The 21,870-nt window shown below is 28.5% G+C and overlaps 1 protein-coding gene across 6 annotated transcripts in view; it reads right to left on the bottom strand.

Annotated features, from left to right (window-relative positions):
- Positions 1–21,651, bottom strand: part of LOC142332872 (uncharacterized) — a 76,275-nt gene extending 54,624 nt beyond the window's left edge. For 2 of the 6 annotated variants that reach the window (XR_012758423.1, XR_012758422.1), the window contains exons 1-4: positions 21,444–21,638; positions 19,286–19,567; positions 18,625–18,906; positions 3,169–3,234 (exon numbers count right to left, since the gene is read on the bottom strand). The gene's annotated coding sequence lies outside the window, so the exon portion shown is untranslated. Of the gene's footprint in view, positions 1–2,209; positions 2,624–3,071; positions 3,235–18,624; positions 18,907–19,285; positions 19,568–21,443 lie in introns of those variants that run through there. The other 4 variants (XR_012758421.1, XR_012758420.1, XR_012758424.1 and 1 more) reach the window with 4 other exon arrangements.
- Positions 21,652–21,870: the final 219 nt, after the last annotated feature.

Raw genomic sequence — 21,870 nt, forward strand, 5'->3', positions numbered from 1 at the left:
CTTATTAATCTAAGTATTATTAACGTTGTCAAATCAGTAAATAATATTTATTTCTTTGCGAACTGTAGTGGCGTTTTTAAAACAGTATCAAATTTCGTTTATAGATTATTTGTAATTACCGTATTCAGTATATATAGGAGTATTTTATATGAATATAAACAATAGTTTAGAAAAGAATTTTGGCATATAAACTAGGTAAGTTCTTTCAATAATAATATTTTATATTAACAAAAGTAGTACACAAAGGTATTAAATGGCCTTCATTTTAATCAGAGTTGTAGGATCATTTTTATATCAAAACTTTTGTTTTTCGATGCTCTTTAAAATGATGTGTCATAACCCTTTTCATTAAATATTTGTCAATTATCCCTAATGTGGGTAGAGATATGGTTTATGAAAAGTTATTTAAAGTTTGTTATAATTTAAGAACATATGTAATATATTTATTGCGTTTGTGTGTGTGTGTGTGTGCCCATGCATGTGCATTTTGAACACACAATACATTTTTGTGAGTGTATGTATGTAATTAAAAGCAGCCTATACATTCATATAAATATGTATCACATACATATTTAAATGTAATAAAAGCAAGTATTCTCTCCCCCCCACCAAAATAACACATCGTAATTGAAGCTGCACATTGATATAGTTGTTAGCTATTTTAAAATGAGATTGTCTATTAAACATTTCTACCAGTATAATTGTCTTCTATTACTAAATAGTTTTCTTCATGAAAATCTTTTTCTTTTCTTATTTTTTTGCTTGTGATTGACCTCCTAAAGATCACGCATCCTGTCCTGACTTCTTTCTTTTCTAAAATTCTTTCCTTTACCTTCTCTTTCCTTGTTAGGTTCATTCACTTTTCCTTTTCTATTTCTTTGAAAATTTAGATTCATCTACTAATTTTATTTGTCAAAAATTATTTCATTGTAAATATTTACTAATTTTAGATCTTTTCCAATTTCTTTGAACTAGCTTATTTTGTACTTTTCATAAAGTTATTTTTTTACTTTTACTAGATTTTTCCTAAGAAATTCTGTAGGCCTTCCAAACTGCATAAGACTTCAGGCAAAGCTATTGCTTTTTATTGTGTTAATTTTGATTTTTTGGATAAGGATGTTTTATTGTAACTGTTTCTTTAAAATGATAAGCAGCTTCCATTTTTTGTTTTAGCTTTTATTCCTTCTTTTTTAAAAAAAGTTTACATAGTCTTATAAAATTATCATACTTCTTTTTGTATGAGTGGCTTTTTGACATTGTGTCAAGAAATCACTAGAACAGTTTTCTTTTTAATTAATACACTTTTGAAATGCTGTTGTAAGTGGTAATTGAAATTTAGTGATGTTTTGTTACAGTTTTAGTCTTAAGTCATTCCCTAATAGTTTTAGACTAATTTAAGCAATAAGAAATGATGAATTATTTTAAAACATATTTAAATAATACTTTACTTTACCTAATTTGATTAAATCATATTTACTTAAAAAACAAAAAATTTTCTGTTATTTATGATATAAAAAACTCATGAAATTAATTATACAGAATTTTAATGGGAGAATTATAATAGTACTCCTGATAATAGTAGCGATGAAAAGGATAAGTTGAATTAAATAAAATAATATAGTAGAAACATTAGGTTGGATTTATATATTAATCATTTGTACTACATTTTTTAATGTTAATACTCAAATGGATTCGTCAACAGGATAAATAAACAAACCATTAACAATAAACAAACTGGAATTATTAATAAAACTATTAGCTCACTATTTTGATCGGTTTAAAAACCAAAGGTTGAGTGAATACGTCAATCAACTTGAACTATTTGGAGTAGTTGTATTAGAATTTTTTTTTTTTGTCTTCAGTCATTTGAATCTGATCTGAGTACCACATGACTTCCTTGTACGCTTACTAAATTACATATGCACATTTTTAAAAAAAAATAAAAGTACATAAATTTTTATTTCATTCATAACTGCTAATATCTTTTTTTTATTACTATTATTGAATTATTATTTATCGTAATTTTTTTACAATCAGAGGTTAATAATTATTATAAATCAAAATATTTAAATTAAAAAAAAGTTTAAATATATATGTATGTGTGTAAAGTGGGATTCGTCCCGATCTGCCTTCCCCTTGTAAGATCCAAATATGTCATTAATAAAAAAATTTATTTGACTATAACTGTAGAACCAATAAAAATAAGTACCACTTATGATATATCGTTGAAAGGCTCTCAATAAGGGCTTATTACTGGTTCAGTCGATTGCAATCAAAAGGAAAGGTGCACAACTAGATGTTACAACAGTCCTAAATCCAAAATTTCAACATCCTACGACTAATCGTTTTTGAGTTATGCGAGATACATACATACGTACAGACGTCACGCGGTAACTAGTCGAAATGGATTCAAGGATGATCAAAATAGATATTTCCGTTAAAATCTGAAAACCGAAATTTTTCGCGATCACAATACTACCTTTACTTTGTACAAGGAAATAAAAAAAGGAAAAATGTGGTACCCCCTTACCGAAAAAGGATCGATATTTCAACTTAACATACTACAAACTTAACGAACGCTCGCTTTGCACGCTAACCTTGACTAATTAACAGTAATGTTTTGATTATCATAAATAATTCCAATATTTACTGAATTTATTATTTAAATACACAAAACATTACTGTTAATTAGTCAAGGTTAGCAAGTGAAGCACGCGTAGGTTAACTTTGTTAGATTATATTTATAAAATAAATAGTTATATTGAGTTTTTTCTTCTACCAGGTTGTTAATATCAATATTTCCTTTTATTTTGAGTTATTTCCAGGTGAAAAATGTGGAAACTTTTTTTGGGGAGGGGGAGAAACGAAAAAGTACCCAAAAAAACGAATAATACTTCTTTTACTGGTGTTTCACATTTTTCTATCTCCGCCTTTGTTTTCTAAGATTTCTTCACGTTTTTAAAAAGTTATTTACAAGAATTTAGTAATTCGAAACCACATCTAAAAATCTTTGTTGACGTATCATTAACTTTTTAGCTGTCTGAATGAGATTTTAACTGTAAACTGCTTACCTTGGTACTGTTAATTCTTAAGCCTTCGCCTTTTTAAGGGAAGAATAGAATTTAGAAAAATAGAATAAATCCTGAAATTTCCGAACATTATCTTTACCAATAATCGTGCATTGAAAGGCATCGCTGCGATTACATGTAGGAAATCGTGGCAGTCCTTTCGCATCTGTAAAAGAAAAAATTAAACGGTCTTTAATATGATCAGTAACATTGTAAAGTATTACTAAAAGTAAGTATTTCGTTGTAACTTAAAAAATTACAAAAGTAAATTGGCACTTGCGCACTTTCGGTGGTACCGCAGTTTGAAAAAATTTTCAAATCTATAATTGATCGAATCTAGACCTATTTTAACATTTGAATGTATTTAAAATCTATTCAGATATTAAAAACCAATATAACCTATACTCTTTTTCTTTTTTTTTCCTGTTTAGCCTCCGGTAACTACCGTTTAGATAATTCTTCAGAGGATGATATGTATGAGTGTAAATGAAGTGTAGTCTTGTACGTTCTCAGTTCGACCATTCCTGAGATGTGTGGTTAATTGAAACCCAACCACTAAAGAACACCGGTATCCACGATCTAGTATTCAAATCCGTGTAAAAATAACCGGCTTTATTAGGACTTGAACGCTGGAACTCTCGACTTCCAAATCAGCTGATTTGGGAAGACGCGTTCACCACTAGACCAACCCGGTGGGTAATAATAACCTATACTATAATTTTTGTTTAAATACTCAAAACATTACTCTGTTAATTAGTCAAGTTTAGCGATCAAAGCGAGCGTAGGTTAAATTTGGTTAAATTATGAGTATATTTGTATAATAAATAAATCTAAATGGTAATATCGGGTGATATTAATAATAACAAAAACGTTTGCCGCTTATAATTATAAATATAAATTAACCAACTTACCCTACGCACTAACTCCACGACTAATTAATGATTAGTCGTGGAGGAACCCCATTTACGGACGCCTAAGCAGTGTCGGGCTCGCTAACAGGTTCCGCCAGTTATAACCAAGGGCGTATGTATACCTGCGCACTACCGACTAAACCTCCACTCCTGGCTTCCCCCTTCCTGGGACTGCTTATAGAAACATTTCAACAAAAGAAAGGGGAATAGTCCACAAACACAGTCGTAAGTAACAAATCGACAAATGTCACACACCACACAAACAACACTACTTGAAACAACACATACAGCACGTCAGCTACAAACACCGACAACATCACACAAGAACCCTGCAGAAAACAGGACAAAGCTTCTAACACCCACAGCAGTCAAGAGAAATATCTCAAAGAGTCACACCACTTATCATTGGCCACCATCAGACGCACGAGCAGAATGTGCCCGGCCTCATCCCACCCAGGCGACCCCCTAGGCACTCAGCCGAGAACTTTTCCGCCCCTGCGCCCTCCACCGCCATTCTCCTCTGCGGAACTCTTCATATAATTGCAGCTTCCTCATGACCGTCCTGACGAATCTTTCCACAGTCTTTCACTGTGCCTCACCTTCTAATAAGATTCGTAGGGTATCTTCAGGGCAGAACATGTGCTCACGTCTCAGGTTGCCGAGCATCTCTCTACGCTCTATGGCGAATCGTGGACAAAAAACAACAAATGTTGGGTGGTCTCTTCCACCTCGCACTCCGGACAATTTTCAGATAGATCGAGCAAAACAGAATAAAACTTTGTAAACCTCATCGTGGAAATTGAATTCTTACATAAAGTTACCGACCCGCCATGCAAATCCTAACTTTAGCTTTAAATAAGGTTAAAGTTTGTGCGATCCACTTCTCAGTAAGAAATAATATGCTAATTACATAAATATTATTCCTTTTAATAGTAACATTTTCTGTTGTACATTATGTAAAATGTTTGGACCGTCTAATTACGTAGCAAATTTTCATGAGATGACTAAACCGATTTCATTTACAATCGAGTCAAATGTATTGCTCTTTCACGTGTTTTAATAAAATGCTAATCTTGTATCATCGTTATCATTTATTACGTTTATGTATACCTTGTCTAAAATATAATACTACAGTATGTTTTGTGACTACTTGAAAAAGTAAAAAAAAATATACTAAAATGGGCTACCAGAACTTTGTTTTGTACCGGTAAATGAGATTCGTGTAAATTGTTTAGTAAATTAAATATTCTGATGTTTCCATGCATTTATTTATGAATATATAACATTTGTTAAGAAGTAAACGTTATTTTAATTTTTTTTTTGTCTTCAGTCATTTGACTGGTTTGATGCAGCTCTCCAAGATTCCCTATCTAGTGCTAGTCGTTTCATTTCAGTATACCCTCTACATCCTACATCCCCAACAATTTGTTTTACATACTCCAAACGTGGCCTGCCTACACAATTTTTTCCTTCTACCTGTCCTTCTAATATTAAAGCGACTATTCCAGGATGCCTTAGTATGTGGCCTATAAGTCTGTCTCTTCTTTTAACTATATTTTTCCAAAGGCTTCTTTCTTCATCTATTTGCCGCAATACCTCTTCATTTGTCACTTTATCCACCCGTCTGATTTTTAACATTCTCCTATAGCACCACATTTCAAAAGCTTCTAATCTTTTCTTCTCAGATACTCCGATTGTCCAAGTTTTACTTCCATATAAAGCTATGCGAACATATACATTCAAAAATCTTTTCCTGACATTTAAATTAATTTTTGATGCAAACAAATTATATTTCTTACTGAAGGCTAGTTTAGCTTGTGCTATTCGGCATTTTATATCGCTCCTGCTTCGTCCATCTTTAGTAATTTTACTTCCCAAGTTATTTTAATAAAAATTAAAAATTGTAATTATCTGGTAACAGATTTCTCCCTTTGCGCGTGCATGTACGTGTACGTGTGAATTCTTGGATTACTGATGAACACAGTACACGTATAGTTCTATCCAGATGAAACATTACATTTGATTAAAAAGCTTTATCACTCTTGTGTACCGTCGGTATATTAGTTTAATCTAGTTTTGAAGGTAGAATTTTATTTAATTTATTGAAAATACATTATTTGCGCTAATTTAAAAAAAATAATAAGATTGTGATTAAAACAAATTGTTTGATGATAAATAAATGTAATAAAATATTTTTTTATAGTAATAAATATTTTAATAAATACAAAAAAAAATAGTTCAATAGCCGATGATAAATATTATAATTTATAAAAGTGTATAGATCATACGCTGATGGGAGGAGTATTTTGTAAAGACGAATTTTAGAGGTAATTATTTTTTTTTTTTGTTTAATTTTTTGTGGAATGTCAAGTGAAAAGATTTGTCAGTCGATGACTAATGCGAAGATGGTGTGAGTCTAGAGAGGGGGGATGATGGTGAACAGAACGGCCAGCTGTCTTTCTTCGCATCTGGCTGGTGGCTAGCGTCGGACATCACGCGTGATACAATTCAAATATAACCCTAAACATAACGGTCATTATTGGTATGCGAGGTAAAAATTATAGTCCTTTTCTTATATATACATCTGACATAATTAAATTAAATAAAGATTAGTCCATTATTTTATACGAATTACATTTTATTAAAATACTATTTAATTTCAAGAGGTATAATAAAAATATTACGATAACGTTTATCCGTTTTGTAAAGTAATATATAAACAAACATAATATTAAATAATAACAGATCTATTTTTTCCAACGTTATTTACAATACGACCTCGTATTATCCTACACGTGTATTTTAACGAGCGAGAAATATGAGGTAGATAATATTAGTGAGATACTTTAAAAAAAAGCCAAATTCTTACCCAGAATCAAACCCGAGACCAGCAGATTTAGAAGCTAACAACTATATCAACTGATCGGCCAGTTTTTAATATGATAGAATGTTGTAAACTAATTTATATAAAATGAAATAAAGCAATAAGGATAAAAAAAATCTGAAAATTCGTAATTAATTCGATTACATTTAAGGTTCTAGTAAATAAAAGTATCAGACGCCAGATAAATACAAAATATTGCGTCGAAACGGAAATGAAGTTCAGTCGTACAAATGACACCACTTCTTTCACCGCAGCGAAGGCTGTATATCTACAGAAGCTGTAGTTCTATTCGTAATGAATATCCGAGTATCACTATTAAAAACAGCTTAAGTGGAAGATCCTGGGTTCGACTTTCATAACATGATCACATTTCAAAACACAATTGCATTTGTAATATTTATAAAATACTTCGTTTAGAATCAATTTGGTCTCCAAACAGTTAAATTTATTTAAACCTACTTAAAAAAAAAAAAAAACATTTAAGAACCAAGGTTCGATATTATCGGCTTCGACCCATCATCTTACATCCATGCTGCTTATACGTGTATTTAAAATATAAAATAAATAAAAAAATAAATAAATAAAAATTAATTAAAAACAAAAATAAATAAATAAATAAAAAGTCGGTGTATGAGAAAGAAATGAATCGAACGGTTTATTTTGTTCAGCGTTATAAACTCGTAAATAATTATTATAGTTAAAATGTGCTTTACGCAGTGGTGTAAGGGACGGCATTGTAGTTTAACCTTGAACTCAGTTTAACCTTGTACGTGTCATAACAAGGCGGGAATTGTAGCAGCGCGTCGGCGAGCAGTTCTGTCTATGATTGCAGTATGATTTAAAAAGTTATCTCACACTAAATTAAACGAATATTTACAACTAGTTTTTTTTTTTTTAATTAATTTATTTTACTCGTATTGACAACATACAAAGTATACATTTTTTTTTCGTTTACTCAGGGCATCCGTTATGTATTGCTTCACAGGATGAGATCAAATGGCAATTTTGTAGCGTGTGAAAATGACATGCCTAACCGGGATTCGAACCCGGGACCTCAGGATAAAAGGCCGAGACACGGTCACTACGGAGGCCGACAAACGTCAGTTACTATCACGCTTTTTTTACATTGTTTTTTTTTTATTTTTTCATGTTATGAATTTTGATAATAAATGCCAAGCGTAACCGGAAATCGAACCTAGAATTATTTACTGTATAAAAAGAACGGAATTCAGACGAACATCAGATGCAACGTCACCCATTTTAACAATAAATACGAGTAAGTGTTACATAAAAATATTGTGTGTGTGCGCGTGCGCACACACACAATATTTTTATTTAACTCCATTATTCCTTAATTACACAACAGACTCAAAACTTAACAAAATACTTGTTGTACATCACAGATCCATTCTTTGATTTCACCGACCCAAAAAATGTACGGGAAGAGTACTTTTTTTGGAGAAAATTTACTGCATTAGAAATTGTCAGGTCAATTGACATGCTTACCTAACAGTCAACGCATAATACATATTGAAATGGCTGCAGGACTCAATTTTCTGGGTTTTTTTATTACTACCGTTCTGGTTGACAAAACAATGTACATTTCATTTTACTTTATCAGCTTAAATGTATCACGAAATTGACTTATATCCAAAAGGTTCTGGATCCGAATCCAGTTAATTTTTACGTACGAAAATATTAAACCACCTCACTGTCAATTTAAAAAAGAAATCTGATGTGGACACAACATGACTTCCTTTCACGTCTATTAAATTACATATACACATTTTTTGCTGCACTTTATTTAAACTTATTTCATTTGAAAGTGACATACGATCCTCTAATTCTTTAATAAAGAATTTTTTGATATTTTTTCATATAAATATATATTTTGAAGTAGTTTTCAGTTTCAGTAAACTTATCTGTTAATAAATAATACATTAATTTATTTATCTATTTACTTGTATACACACGTGCGCACGCAAAATTTTATTATATATATACATTTTTTTTTTTCTCACTCGAAGTCTGTTTTAGCAAAACCTTTGTAATATAAAAATAAAGACTGATAAAATTTTCTCATTTTTTTTATAAACTTCCTTAAAATTTTATTGGTAGCTCTGCTCTTTTCTATATATATATATATATATATATATATATAAACTTATTTCTAGAAAATAGTTCATTATCTGATTCAGAAATGCAGTACCTTAAAATTTATTTATTATAGTATACCCTTCTTTAGTGATCCTACGCTTTCTACAGACTTTTTCATAATAACATAATGACTTTGAGTAGTTAATGAACACAAGCTGAATTCGAACCCAGGACCCGGTCTCTAATTTTCTTTTTGCGAAAAACATACCTTCTTTTTAATCGAAAATTATTCTTTAATTTATTATTTTTTTTAAATAAAGATAATCTATTTCTAATATCGGAATTTCAGTATTCTGCAAATATTATTTTTCTGTAAATCCCCATTTTAAAACGAAAATTCAATTAAAAAAATTATAGGTAAATATTTTTTAAATGTTACGAATAAAATTTAAAATATTTTAACGCTCGTTCCGAATATTTTCAAGGAAAAATTAATCTTCGTATAATTTACGAGTAATTTCTGTTTACTTATTGTCGGTGTATAAAATGGGTGAAATGATGTGTATAAAATAACTCAAAAACGATTAGTCGTAGAATGTTGAAATTTTGGATTTAGCACTGTTGTAACAACTAGTTGTGCACCTCCCTTTTTGATTGCCATCGAAATTAAAAATAAAATTTTAATTAATAAAATATTTTGATCTTAAAGGGAAGGCACATCGGTTTGAATCAGACTTCATCTCCATTTGTTTTTTTTTACCTTTTCTTTTTTTAAATTTAAATATATTGATTTAATATATAATTAACCCGTGATTGTAAAAAAAAATTACAATACATAATAATTCAGTGATAATAAAAAAAGTGACAAAAATTATTAGTGAAATAAATGTTATGTACTTTAAAAATGTGTAAATATAATTTAATAGGAATTACATACGATATATATACATGTATACGTATACGTACATATACACAATACTCGTATTTGTATATGAATAGATGTTGGTGAAACATCTGATTATTTAATATTAATTGAAAATATAATTTAAAATCGTATTATTTTTTGGATTTTCTAGTTTAATTTCTGTTTAATAATTCTGGAATTTTCTGTTTAATTTTATCCACATTAAAGTTAACTACAGAGTGACTGAAAAATAGTCCCTCACAAGAACAACATATACACTGAGGCATACATACCCGATCTTTAGTAGATTGCAAAAAATTCTTATCTCTTAGTTCATTGCTCCTCTGATATTATCGGACAATATTCTCCTAAGTCGGAGTTGATCATCATTTCGTTTAATTGTTTTTGTTGCCAATCATTTAATCGCTCTATCGTTTTATATAATTTTTCCGCTCTTAATTAGTTCTCTCTATATTCATCATCCCTCTTAATATTTTTATTCTTTCCTTGTCTTAACGTTTTCTTCCTCTTCATATTTACCATCTCTCAATATTTTTTATTTTTTTATTGTTTATTTGGTTTTAACATTTTCTTCCTCTTTATATCTTTCATCTTCTAATTTTTCTTATTCTTACCGTATTCTAAACATTTTCTTCCCCTTCATATTCATTTTCTTCCTCTTTTTTTGAAATATATTTCTTCATGTTATCTTTCTTTTTCCTGTATGATTATTTCTTTTTTATTTTTGATTATTCAGCAAATAATCCAATAATAAAATGTGAATAATTTACACAGCTAGGTCGAAATTAACATTTGTAACCAGTATACAGGAGTTCACTAAACGGAATAGTTTAATTATTATTAACTTTTGTTTATACGACACAACAGAAATCTAAAACTTTTGTTAATCAGCAACTCACGAAGATACGAATAATACTGATCTAGTTATACGAATAATAAAAGGAATTTTACTCTGTTCTATTATTTCATGTAAGACTGTTGAATTAATAATTGTATAAATATTTTATGTGAATAAAAACGAATATTTCAGCAATTGTGTAACACTTTATTAATAAATTAGAGGATCGTATTCACTTTCAAATGAAATAAGTTTATATGAAGTGCAGCAAAAAATATGTATATGTAATTTAATAGGCGTACAAGGAAATCATGTGGTGTCAACATCAGATTTTTTTAAATTTATTATTAATTTTGCACAAATTATATTATATATGCGCGCGCATATACAATTGTGTAATTATTACTCTATTTGTTTAAAGATCAAATCAGGGATTAAAAAGTTATATATTAATTTTTTTAGATGTAACATCACCTCCACGCTGTTACAGAGGTAGCTTCTTACCTGCCAGACTAAAAGTTTCGAATTCGCTACCCGGTTAGGATCTGGAAAATTTTGTAACAACGCAGTCCCTTATGACTTTAATAGTCATCAGTTGAAAAAGGTAAATAACAGAGCCACCCACATTTTTTATGATATAGATTATAGAAACCAGGAATGGTACGTAAGGAGGTAATGATTAGTATTATATCTAAATTTCAAAGTTATATCTAGTCGACCTCCATATTTTACGGTTAAGCCCGTCTATAATATTCAAATCAAATGTATGTTGTACGCGCGTACATACACTCACAGATCTATTTATTAATGCACTTTATTATACATGTAAAGCCTAATTTAACTTTATTTAGATCTTTTAAAATATATTTCGTTGTTTTTAAATAATACTTGGCTCTCAATGAATGAAACAATTTAATCCAAAAATTATATTGAAAGTCATTAAGTGACATGGAATTAAATTTTGTCGGATCTCGGATTTTGTTGGGGTTTTTTTAATCTATTTTGTCACCTCCGTAATAGAACAACCGAATCATATACTGAGAGTTTTGGGTTCGATTCTTGGCTTGGACGCTAGCTCATATGTTAAATGCTTATTTGGGTATTGTCAATTAAAAAACGTTAATCATAGTCTGAAGAGTTTTACTCAGCTTGGAGAAAGGTCGCAGCTTCGTAGGATAATATGGTTACGCGAGTATCATTTTAGAAAAAAAAAAACATTGTTCATAACGGTTGACTGCGTCAACTAAGAAATTGACGCACAGAATTACTTGCGTAATGCTTCTGTTTCAGATCGCTTATATTCATATAAATACTAGAAACGGACTCGATTTATTCCTCACATAAATTTACTCAGTTAAATTTTACTTACGTAAGAATCATCTGTAAATAATTTGATAATAAAAAAATTGTAAAAAGAACCACGCTGGAAGTCTGGGGCTCGTTTTTCAATTTAGACGTAATCTTATAAATCTACAGGTTAACCAGTCTGCCGGCCTCCGAGGCGCGAGTGGTAGCGTCTTGGCCTTTCACCCGGAGGTCCCGGGTTCGAATCCCGGTCAGGCATGGCATTTTTCACACACGCTACAAAAAAAAAAAGGTTAACCAGCCTCATTGTCGGCCTCCGTGGCGCGAGTGGTAGCGTCTCCGCCTTTCATCTGGAGGTCCCGGGTTCGAATCCCGGTCAGGCATGCCGTTTTAACACACGCTACACATAATTCGTTTCATCCTCTAAAGCAATACCTGACGGTAGCCCCGGAGGTTAAACAAAAAAAAATAAAAAGGTTAATCAGATTAAAAAAACTGAAGATACTGGGTTCCGCTTTGAATTATATGGTTTTTTTAATATTTCATTCTTAGTTTGCACATAAAAATAATTCTTAAGGCGACAACAAATTCAAAAATAAATAAAAACCATCAGACGGTTAAAAGTGAAAGTACAGTGTAAAGTTGCATGTTTTATTTTATATTTTTGACTTTATTTAATTTGTTTTATAAGATAACAGTCAATCCTGCTATTGCGTAAGGGATCTATAAAAGTGATAGACTCTGTTAACCTTGAACGTCGTAGTCCGTTGGAGTGAGGATGTTTACAAAATAACTGTGTCAGCAACGACACGCTGGCTAGACAACACGGCAACAACTTTTATTTTCATCACGTATTATTAAAACAAATATTGTTTATGTATTTTATCTTAAATAATTTAATAATTTGAACTAGCAGACTCGCATGCTTCACTATGCTAGATTTGAGTAAATATAGATTAAATTGAACACAATTGAAAGTTAGATTAAAGCATTAATAAAATGACCATTACGGAACTTCACAAAATTTAACCTTTCCATTTTATCCTTTTCCCCTTCCCTTCCCCATTTCCTTTTCCCCATTTTCATTTTATCACGTTCTTTTTCCATTTACCCCGTTTATCTTTCCCTTATTTCCCTCCCCTTCCTCTTTCTACTTTTCTTTTACTCCTTTCAATTTTCTTTTCCCGTTGTCCCCTTTTTTTGATTTTTTCCTTTTCCGATTTTTCCCTGTTTCCCTTTTCCTATTCTCTTTCTTCCTTTTTCCCCGCGCTTGAAATCGGTCCAGTAGCTTTTTTAGTCTATAGCGGACATACATATCGGAAACACTGAAATGGAATCGTAAAATACTTAGTACAGCGTAAACGATGGTAGATTGTCATTATTTAAGTAATCTTTTTACTACAGAATAAATTAAATATGGATAGGTTTTGTTTACTGAGAAATTAAACATTTTGTTTTCAATAAATTTTGAAGAAGTTTCAGAACCAATTAATTTTTTTTTTTTTTAGCTCCCGATTCATCGAGGATATTTACTTATTATGTGAAATTATATATTTTCAAATAAGGTTATAAAGAGTTCCTAGACTACAAAATCATTAAACGCTACTTAATTCCAGTCAAGGTGGCAGTTAACAGCTTGTAAACTTGTAAAGCAACAAAGTTAAGTATACGTGATTATTTTTTTAATAGTCATAATTTCTTTTCCTCAGAAAACCATTAAAATTTATTTAAGATAATCCAATTCTAATTGAAGATTAAAAGCGAACCAAATCGAACTGTTAGTTTTAAATCCTATTATTTTTTTGTTTTTGTGTGATAAAATTATTAATTACATTTAAAAAATACATTATATTAAAAATAGTTTTATTATAAAAACTATTAACTTGAAAATTAAAACTAATTAATTCAGATTAATAAGGAAATATTAGTAAAAAAAACCTAACAGTATAAAATAAAAAAATAGCTGAATGTGATAGTGATTGTGTACAGTGAATGGAACAGATAGCGTAGTTGCTGTATGTATTCGATTAACTCGTCCATCCACCTGGTTCGCGCCGAATTCGTCAAAACAACTACGTGTATCAAAATGTGTATTATATTGATGAAAAATTATACTTTTTATAATATTATTAGCTTATTCCATTATATAAAGCGATGTAATGAAAATAAACAAAACTTACATAGTAATATTTTTTTCTGGTAACTTAATCTAAGTATTATTAATCATTAACGTTGTCGAATCAGTAGTAATATTGTTACTTGATTATTTATAATTAGCGTTTTCAGAAGTATTTTATATGAATCTAAACAACCCTTTAGAAAAGAATTCTACATGTAAACTAGGTAAGTTCTTTCAATAATAATATTTTATATTAAGACAAGTAGTACGCAAGTAAATAATGTGATTTGCATGTATGTATTATTATTTTTAGCTTCAACTAATATTTTTTAATTCTTATTTTAATTTAAATAAAATAAAATTTATATAATTACTTTATAAAAATACACAATAAAAATAATTTGCTTTCAAGTAAGTACCAACCACTAGAAGAGGGATTGCTGATTCATTTGTAGATTTGAATTGCTGAATATTTGATTCTAATATTTTTTATAGTATTAAGTTAATATTTTATAGCAGTAGAGCTTAAAAAGACTTTCTAAGGTGAAAATATGTTTTCTATTCATAGCCTGAGTATAAATTCCCCCTTTTGGATATATTATTATGTATAATAATGTTTCATGTGTTTTTTCATTACATGTAATTTTTTTTTTTAAACTGAAAATTTTCATTATTACATCTATATATATATATATATATGTCAGCGATTTTTTCATGTGTCCTCTTCATATTCTTCTAAATGCAGTTCATTTAAAATTTTTCACATGACAGAATATATTCAACAAATATCCACTTCTCTTACAATCCTCACTCAAATAAGAATATTATATATTTCCATTTCCTTTACTCATGCTCTTTCTTCTGCGTCTTTCTTCTGCTCATTCTTTTCTTGGGTTTTTTTACAATTCTGTGTTATTATGAAATTTCTTTTAATTGGATACTGGATAAAACTTTTCTTATTGAGTATTTTAATCCCTCCTTCCATTTAAAGACCGAAATCACTTAATTTAAGAAAATTACACTTGTTATTGTAACTATTTAATTCTTTTTCTTTCCTTTTTTTGTTTTATAACATTTAGATATTAAAAACAAGTAAAATATCTTATGAATAAAATTTACACATTTAACTTGAAAAACTATGCAACCTAGAATACTGAATTTTGCATTCTTATCTAAAATGACAAATGATTGTATACAACTGTATATACACATTTATTTAGTGTTCACAAGTATGACAACTCTTAATTAAATTTTTACTCCTTAACCAGAGAAAAATAAGATTTAGTTATTGCTTTTCCTCAAAACAATTCATAATAATACCACCACACTTTGAACCACCCAAGGGGCATAGGATTTAATCAAAAAATTTTAATGGGAAGGGTAAGGTTATAAGGCCTCATTTTAAAGAGCATTAAAAAAATAATAAAAAAAATGGCCATAAAATCAAAAGGTTACAGCAATTCTAATCAAAATGGCAGCTGTTTAATGTTTTTCAAAAGTGGTCTACAGTATAATCTGTTTCTGTGGTATGAAAGAAATTCATACCGCAGAAACCCGCTTTTTATGTTTATAAGCTACTATTGAAACTAGCTGTGAAAGGTGTTAAATAGCCTCCATTTTGGTAAGAGTTGTATGATCATTTTTTATGTCAAAACTTTTGTTTTTTGATGATCTTTAAAATGGTATGTCATAACCCTTTTTCTTTACATTAAACTTTTTTCAATTATCCCCTTTGTGGGTAGAGATGTGGTTTATGAAAAGTTTTATTATAATTTATGAACATATGTAATATATTTATTGTGTTTGTTGTGTGTGCCCATACATTATGAACACACAATAAATGTTTCTGCGTGTGTCTGTATGTAATTAAAAGCAGCCTACATATTTATATGTAATAAAAGCAAGTATTCTATCCCCCCCACCCAAAAAACACATCATAATTGAAACTGCACTTTGATATAGTTGCTAGCCATTTTAAGATCAGAATGTATATTTAAACATTTCTACCAGTGTAACTACATTCTTTTACTAAATAATTTTCTTCATGAAAATCTTTTTCTTTTCTTTTTTTTTTGTTTGTGATTGGACCTCCTAAGGATCTCGCATCCTGTCATGACCTCTTTCTTTTATAAAATTCTTTTGTTCTTTCCTTTAACTTCTCTCTCCTTATGTTCATCCACTGTTTCCTTTTCTGTTTCTTTGAAAATTTAGATTTATCTACTAGTTTTATTTGTCAAAAATTATTTCATTGGAAATACTTAATAATTTTAGATCTTTTTCAATTTCTCTGAACTAGCTTATTTTGGATTTTTCATAAAGTAATTTTTTTCTTTTACTAGATTTTCCTAAAAATTTTGTAGGCCTTCTTAACTGCTTAAGACTTCGGGCAAAGCTATTGCTTTTTAGTGTCTTAATTTTTTATTTTTTTAGATAAGGATGTTTTATTGTAACTGTTTCTTTAAAATGATAAGCCGCTTCCATTTATTGTTTTGGCTTTTATTCCTTCTTTTTTAAAAAAGTCTCATAAAGTTAAAAAAGTTTACATAGTCTTATAAAATTATCAAACTTCTTCTTGTATGAATGGCTTTTTGACATTGTGTCAAGAAATCACTAGAACAATTTTCTTTTTACAAATACACTTTAAAATGCTATTGTAAGTGCTAATTGAAATTTAATCATGTTTTGTTACAGTTTGAGTCTTAAGTCATTTCCTAATAGTTTTAGATTAATTTAAACAATAAGGCTAATTTAAACAATTATTTTAAAACACACGTAAAACATATTGAAATAATACTTTCATCACCTACCTAACTTTACTTCAGCTAATTTGATTAGATCATATTTAATTAAAAAACAAAAAAAATTATTCTGTAATTTTTGATGATAAAAAAACTCATGAAAATAATTATACAGAATTTATTTGGCAGAATTATAATAGTACTTCTGATAATAATAGCAATAGAAGGATTAGTTTAATTACAAAAATAATATAGTAGAAACATCATGTTGAATTTATATAATGTAGTAAAAGGATTAATCTATTTTTTTCTTTAATGAATATCTTTAATTTACAACTTCATCCTCTTTGAGGGGGAAGAATTAATGAATATTTTTAATATTTTAACCTTCAAGGGAGCTAGGGCCCCAGTCTGGGGCTTAACTTAACATGGTATAATATTAATGCATCCTGAAAATTTGAAGGCAATTGATTGGTTGTTTCTTCAAAAATTTTTGAGATGAAATATATTTAAAAACCTTCACAGTTATGCTAAGAAATACAGATAAAAATTTGTTTGTGATTGATCGGAGTAGTTTTTTGTTTATCCCAAACAAACAAACAAAAACCTTCTTCCTCTTTATATAATAGTATAGATAGATGTAGATCATTTGTATAATACCTTAACAGATGGACCATTCTAGCTGGAGTGACCTTCAGGACTTTCTGAGTTTTTATTTAATTACACTATTGTAAAAATAATACTATTTTAACAGGTTATATTTCAAAGGCTTTTGTATATAAAAATACCTACAATTTAGAGCACATAATCTATCCTAAATAACATCTAGGACTAGAATCTAGTCCTAAATAACATCTAAGTATTAGTTCAAGATGTGATTTTATTTACAGTTTGTTTTGCAGACATTGTTTATAGTGTAAATGTTTTCCTTAATTCTTTTAATTTTATTTTTGATGGTAAGTTTAACAAAATATAAATCTATAACATCATTATAAATAAATGAAAACTATGTTGTGTGAATGAATGTTTGAAAACGTAATGTATATGTTAATGTTAAGTTAGATTAAACTTTTATTGATTTTATAACTGTACTTTTTTATTATTCTGAAATGTCATTCACTGAAAGATATATAGAAAATGGAAACTATTATCCTGGTTATAATTACTATTTTAATATTTGTGTTCATTGTTTTATTATTGTCACTTATTTGTGACTTATTGTCTGGTTGTAATTATGAATATTTTAAACCAATAACTGTAATTATATAAACATTTTTAATTTTCAACCTCTGAATATCCTGGTCGAGCCGCAAAACATGCGACAATATTTTTGATAAAATGGGTAAATACCCTCTTAAAAATCTTTTACCAAATATAAAACGATATAAATCTAAAACTATATGATGATTTTGATTGTTATATAATAACCATCAGGTAAGTAAGTTAAATTCATAAAAGTATAAATAAATCCAAAACAGAGCTTAAAATGAGGAAATTAACGTAAAGTAAATATAATTATAAAAATAAATAAATAAAAGATAAAAAATTATAATTACAGAATTATACATTATTTATTTGGCCAATCCAAGATTTGTGTTTCATTTTTCTATTTAATCCTGATGTAACAGTCATGTGATTTTTTAAAAATTAAACATGACAATTTTCATGACTGATTTTCTACAACTGTTAGGCAACCAACTAACATTTAACAAATAAAAGAGCAGAAAAAAGTTATTTACCTTTCCTTTAACAGCTTCCAAACGATTATTTATCTGATTAAATCGTGATGATATAGCCACAGACATTATCATAATAAATAAATCCATAAAATTTCAGCCACATGTAGCAATTAAATTGATAAATGACACTGGTATAGATTTCCAGGATGCAAAATTATTCACTGAGAATACCTGTTTAAAACTTGATTGATAGTAAGTTTCCACTAAATTTTCATTGTATTGGTATTCGACGCAAGGTAATGCATTTGCAATGTTTTTTTATTGTTGCAGATGTACGTTCAACTAAAAAATAATAAATAATAAGATATAAATCTAAAACTATATGATGATTTTGATTGTTATATAATAACCATCAGGTAAGTAAGTTAAATTCATAAAAGTATAAATAAATCCAAAACAGAGCTTAAAATGAGGAAATTAACGTAAAGTAAATATAATTATAAAAATAAATAAATAAAAGATAAAAAATTATAATTACAGAATTATACATTATTTATTTGGCCAATCCAAGATTTGTGTTTCATTTTTCTATTTAATCCTGATGTAACAGTCATGTGATTTTTTAAAAATTAAACATGACAATTTTCATGACTGATTTTCTACAACTGTTAGGCAACCAACTAACATTTAACAAATAAAAGAGCAGAAAAAAGTTATTTACCTTTCCTTTAACAGCTTCCAAACGATTATTTATCTGATTAAATCGTGATGATATAGCCACAGACATTATCATAATAAATAAATCCATAAAATTTCAGCCACATGTAGCAATTAAATTGATAAATGACACTGGTATAGATTTCCAGGATGCAAAATTATTCACTGAGAATACCTGTTTAAAACTTGATTGATAGTAAGTTTCCACTAAATTTTCATTGTATTGGTATTCGACGCAAGGTAATGCATTTGCAATGTTTTTTTATTGTTGCAGATGTACGTTCAACTAAAAAATAATCATAAAAAAATAACTGGTGAAAATTGTTTTTAAAATGTAATTTCTTAACAGCTAAAATAGATGCATGTTTAATAAATCTGGTCTGTATACCAGTCTGATGGGAACTTCTGTGCTTGCAATTTGTTCTGAATATTAAATATTCAATGTATTGAATCAGTTTCCATAATATTACATAAACATTTACAGAAAAATCTTTAAATTTATTTAATTTCTTTTGCAGCATTATTTATTCAATTACTGATATAATGATATTGTTTAATCCTAATAAGGAACATCACAATTATGATCATAGTGGCACATTGCATTTGCACCCTCAGTTGCTAGGTTTCATTCTATCAGTTCGTGTGTTCTAATCTGACTACATTTCCCATCAGTGCTTATTTCTGTGGGGTATGGTACATTTTAATTTCTCTTGAGCACTCGCATGATAATTTAAAAAAAAAATACTTTTCATGTAACATGATAATTTGGTTCAAAAAGATTCTTTCATGTCTTTGGAAAAAAATCAAAAAATCTATGTTCTGTAGATGGCTTGCTATCTACAAGTAAGTTCATTTTAGCATGTTTGAGTAATAATTTGGAATAATTATTGTACAATTTAATATTTTCAACTGATTTCTGACCATATTTTATGTAAAAGTGAGTAAAAGATTATTTATTGTTAATGATAACCAAAAATTTAGCATAATGCCACCCAAATAATTTAATCATACTAATATTAAATACATGTAATATTAAAATTTAGAATTTTATGTTTTATTTGATGATCAGAATGTATTAAAAACTTTTTTTTTGTGATTTTTAAACAGATTCTATATGACCCTAAAGCAAACTTGCCAATTATAGACGATACCATTGCCACTAATACAGTGCTTAAGTGTTGGAACAAAAATAAAAATATTGTTTTTAAAGAGACATAACAAAGGAATTTCTCCAATCAGAAGACAGAAATTTTATTGATATACTAAAAAATATCTCTTTGACAAAATAAATCTTTTATGTTTGGAAAAACAGCTGTAAAATGAAAATAGTAAAGACTTTAAGAGAAAAAATTCCTTTCTGGTAATTAAATATCTAAACAATAATTAAATATACAAAGTTTGATCAAAATCTGAGATCTGGATGTCAAAACTTTATTTTTGGATAAAATTATGTAGAATGTAATTCAACAGGTTGTTGAATAAGCTACGATTATTTTCATAAACTAAACATGCCACTACTTAATAAGTTATGCATAATAAATCAAAATAATTTTGAATTTTTTATAACATTCAGATATATGACGATGCAATATTTTCAGAAAGATGCATAAGTATGAGTGAATAAAACAGACAAATTACTTTTGCTTCATTGGTTATAGAACCAAAAAAAAATCACTTTTAATTATAATATATATATAAAACAATAATACTACACAAAATATCAACATAAATATCAATATATCAATATCAATTAAATTTAGAAACACTCCTACCTTGAAACAGTTTTTTTTTTGTTTGAGACCAACACACCTAAGCTCCTCAAATATTTGGGGAGGCAACTAAAATATTTTAAATTGAAAGGATAGGGTTGTGAAAAGGCATTTCAAAGGGCATTGAAATAAAAAAAATGTTGATGTAAAAGGCACATTTTGGGTTTTGCTAGATAAAACACTTTTCGAGCTACACACTATCAGATAAAACCTTAAAAATTGGCTTAATTTCAACCGTGATTATTTTACTGAAATGGAAGTGCTGGTTATGGTCGTAAGGTATTTTCCTTCTTTCAGCATCCCAGTACTTACGTCCTCGAGGTCGAATTTTAGTCTTGGCTAGAGACAACAGAAGAAATATTTTGGGTTGTTGGAGCTTGTAATTTTACCCACCTTTTCGTTTTTTAAAACCAAGTTTCAATCTAGGCATATTAGACTAAAAATACAACTATTTACACTATAAAGAACGATACATTAATAATAATTATACCAATCCAGTCTGATAAATAATATCCACAACGGATCACTTCTAACAAAACATAATCAAGTTAGCTTACAACAACGGAACGTTACACTCAACTCAATAAGGTTATGTTATAAAATATTGAAAAGTAATGCTACTAACTTTTAAAAAAATACAGTTGCAAAACATAAAAATAATCAAGAGAAAAAATAATAAAATGAACGAAACAACAGGAAGTCCACATTTTGTTATAAAATAAAAAACTTGTGTTAACAAAAAAAATCATACAAATTTTTATATACAACAGAAATAGGTGATTAAAACGGCATTGGAAAGAGGAAATTTTAAACATTTTAG

The sequence above is a fragment of the Lycorma delicatula genome, chromosome 12 (assembly GCF_047948215.1).
Source record: "Lycorma delicatula isolate Av1 chromosome 12, ASM4794821v1, whole genome shotgun sequence".
Taxonomy (NCBI): domain Eukaryota; kingdom Metazoa; phylum Arthropoda; class Insecta; order Hemiptera; family Fulgoridae; genus Lycorma; species Lycorma delicatula.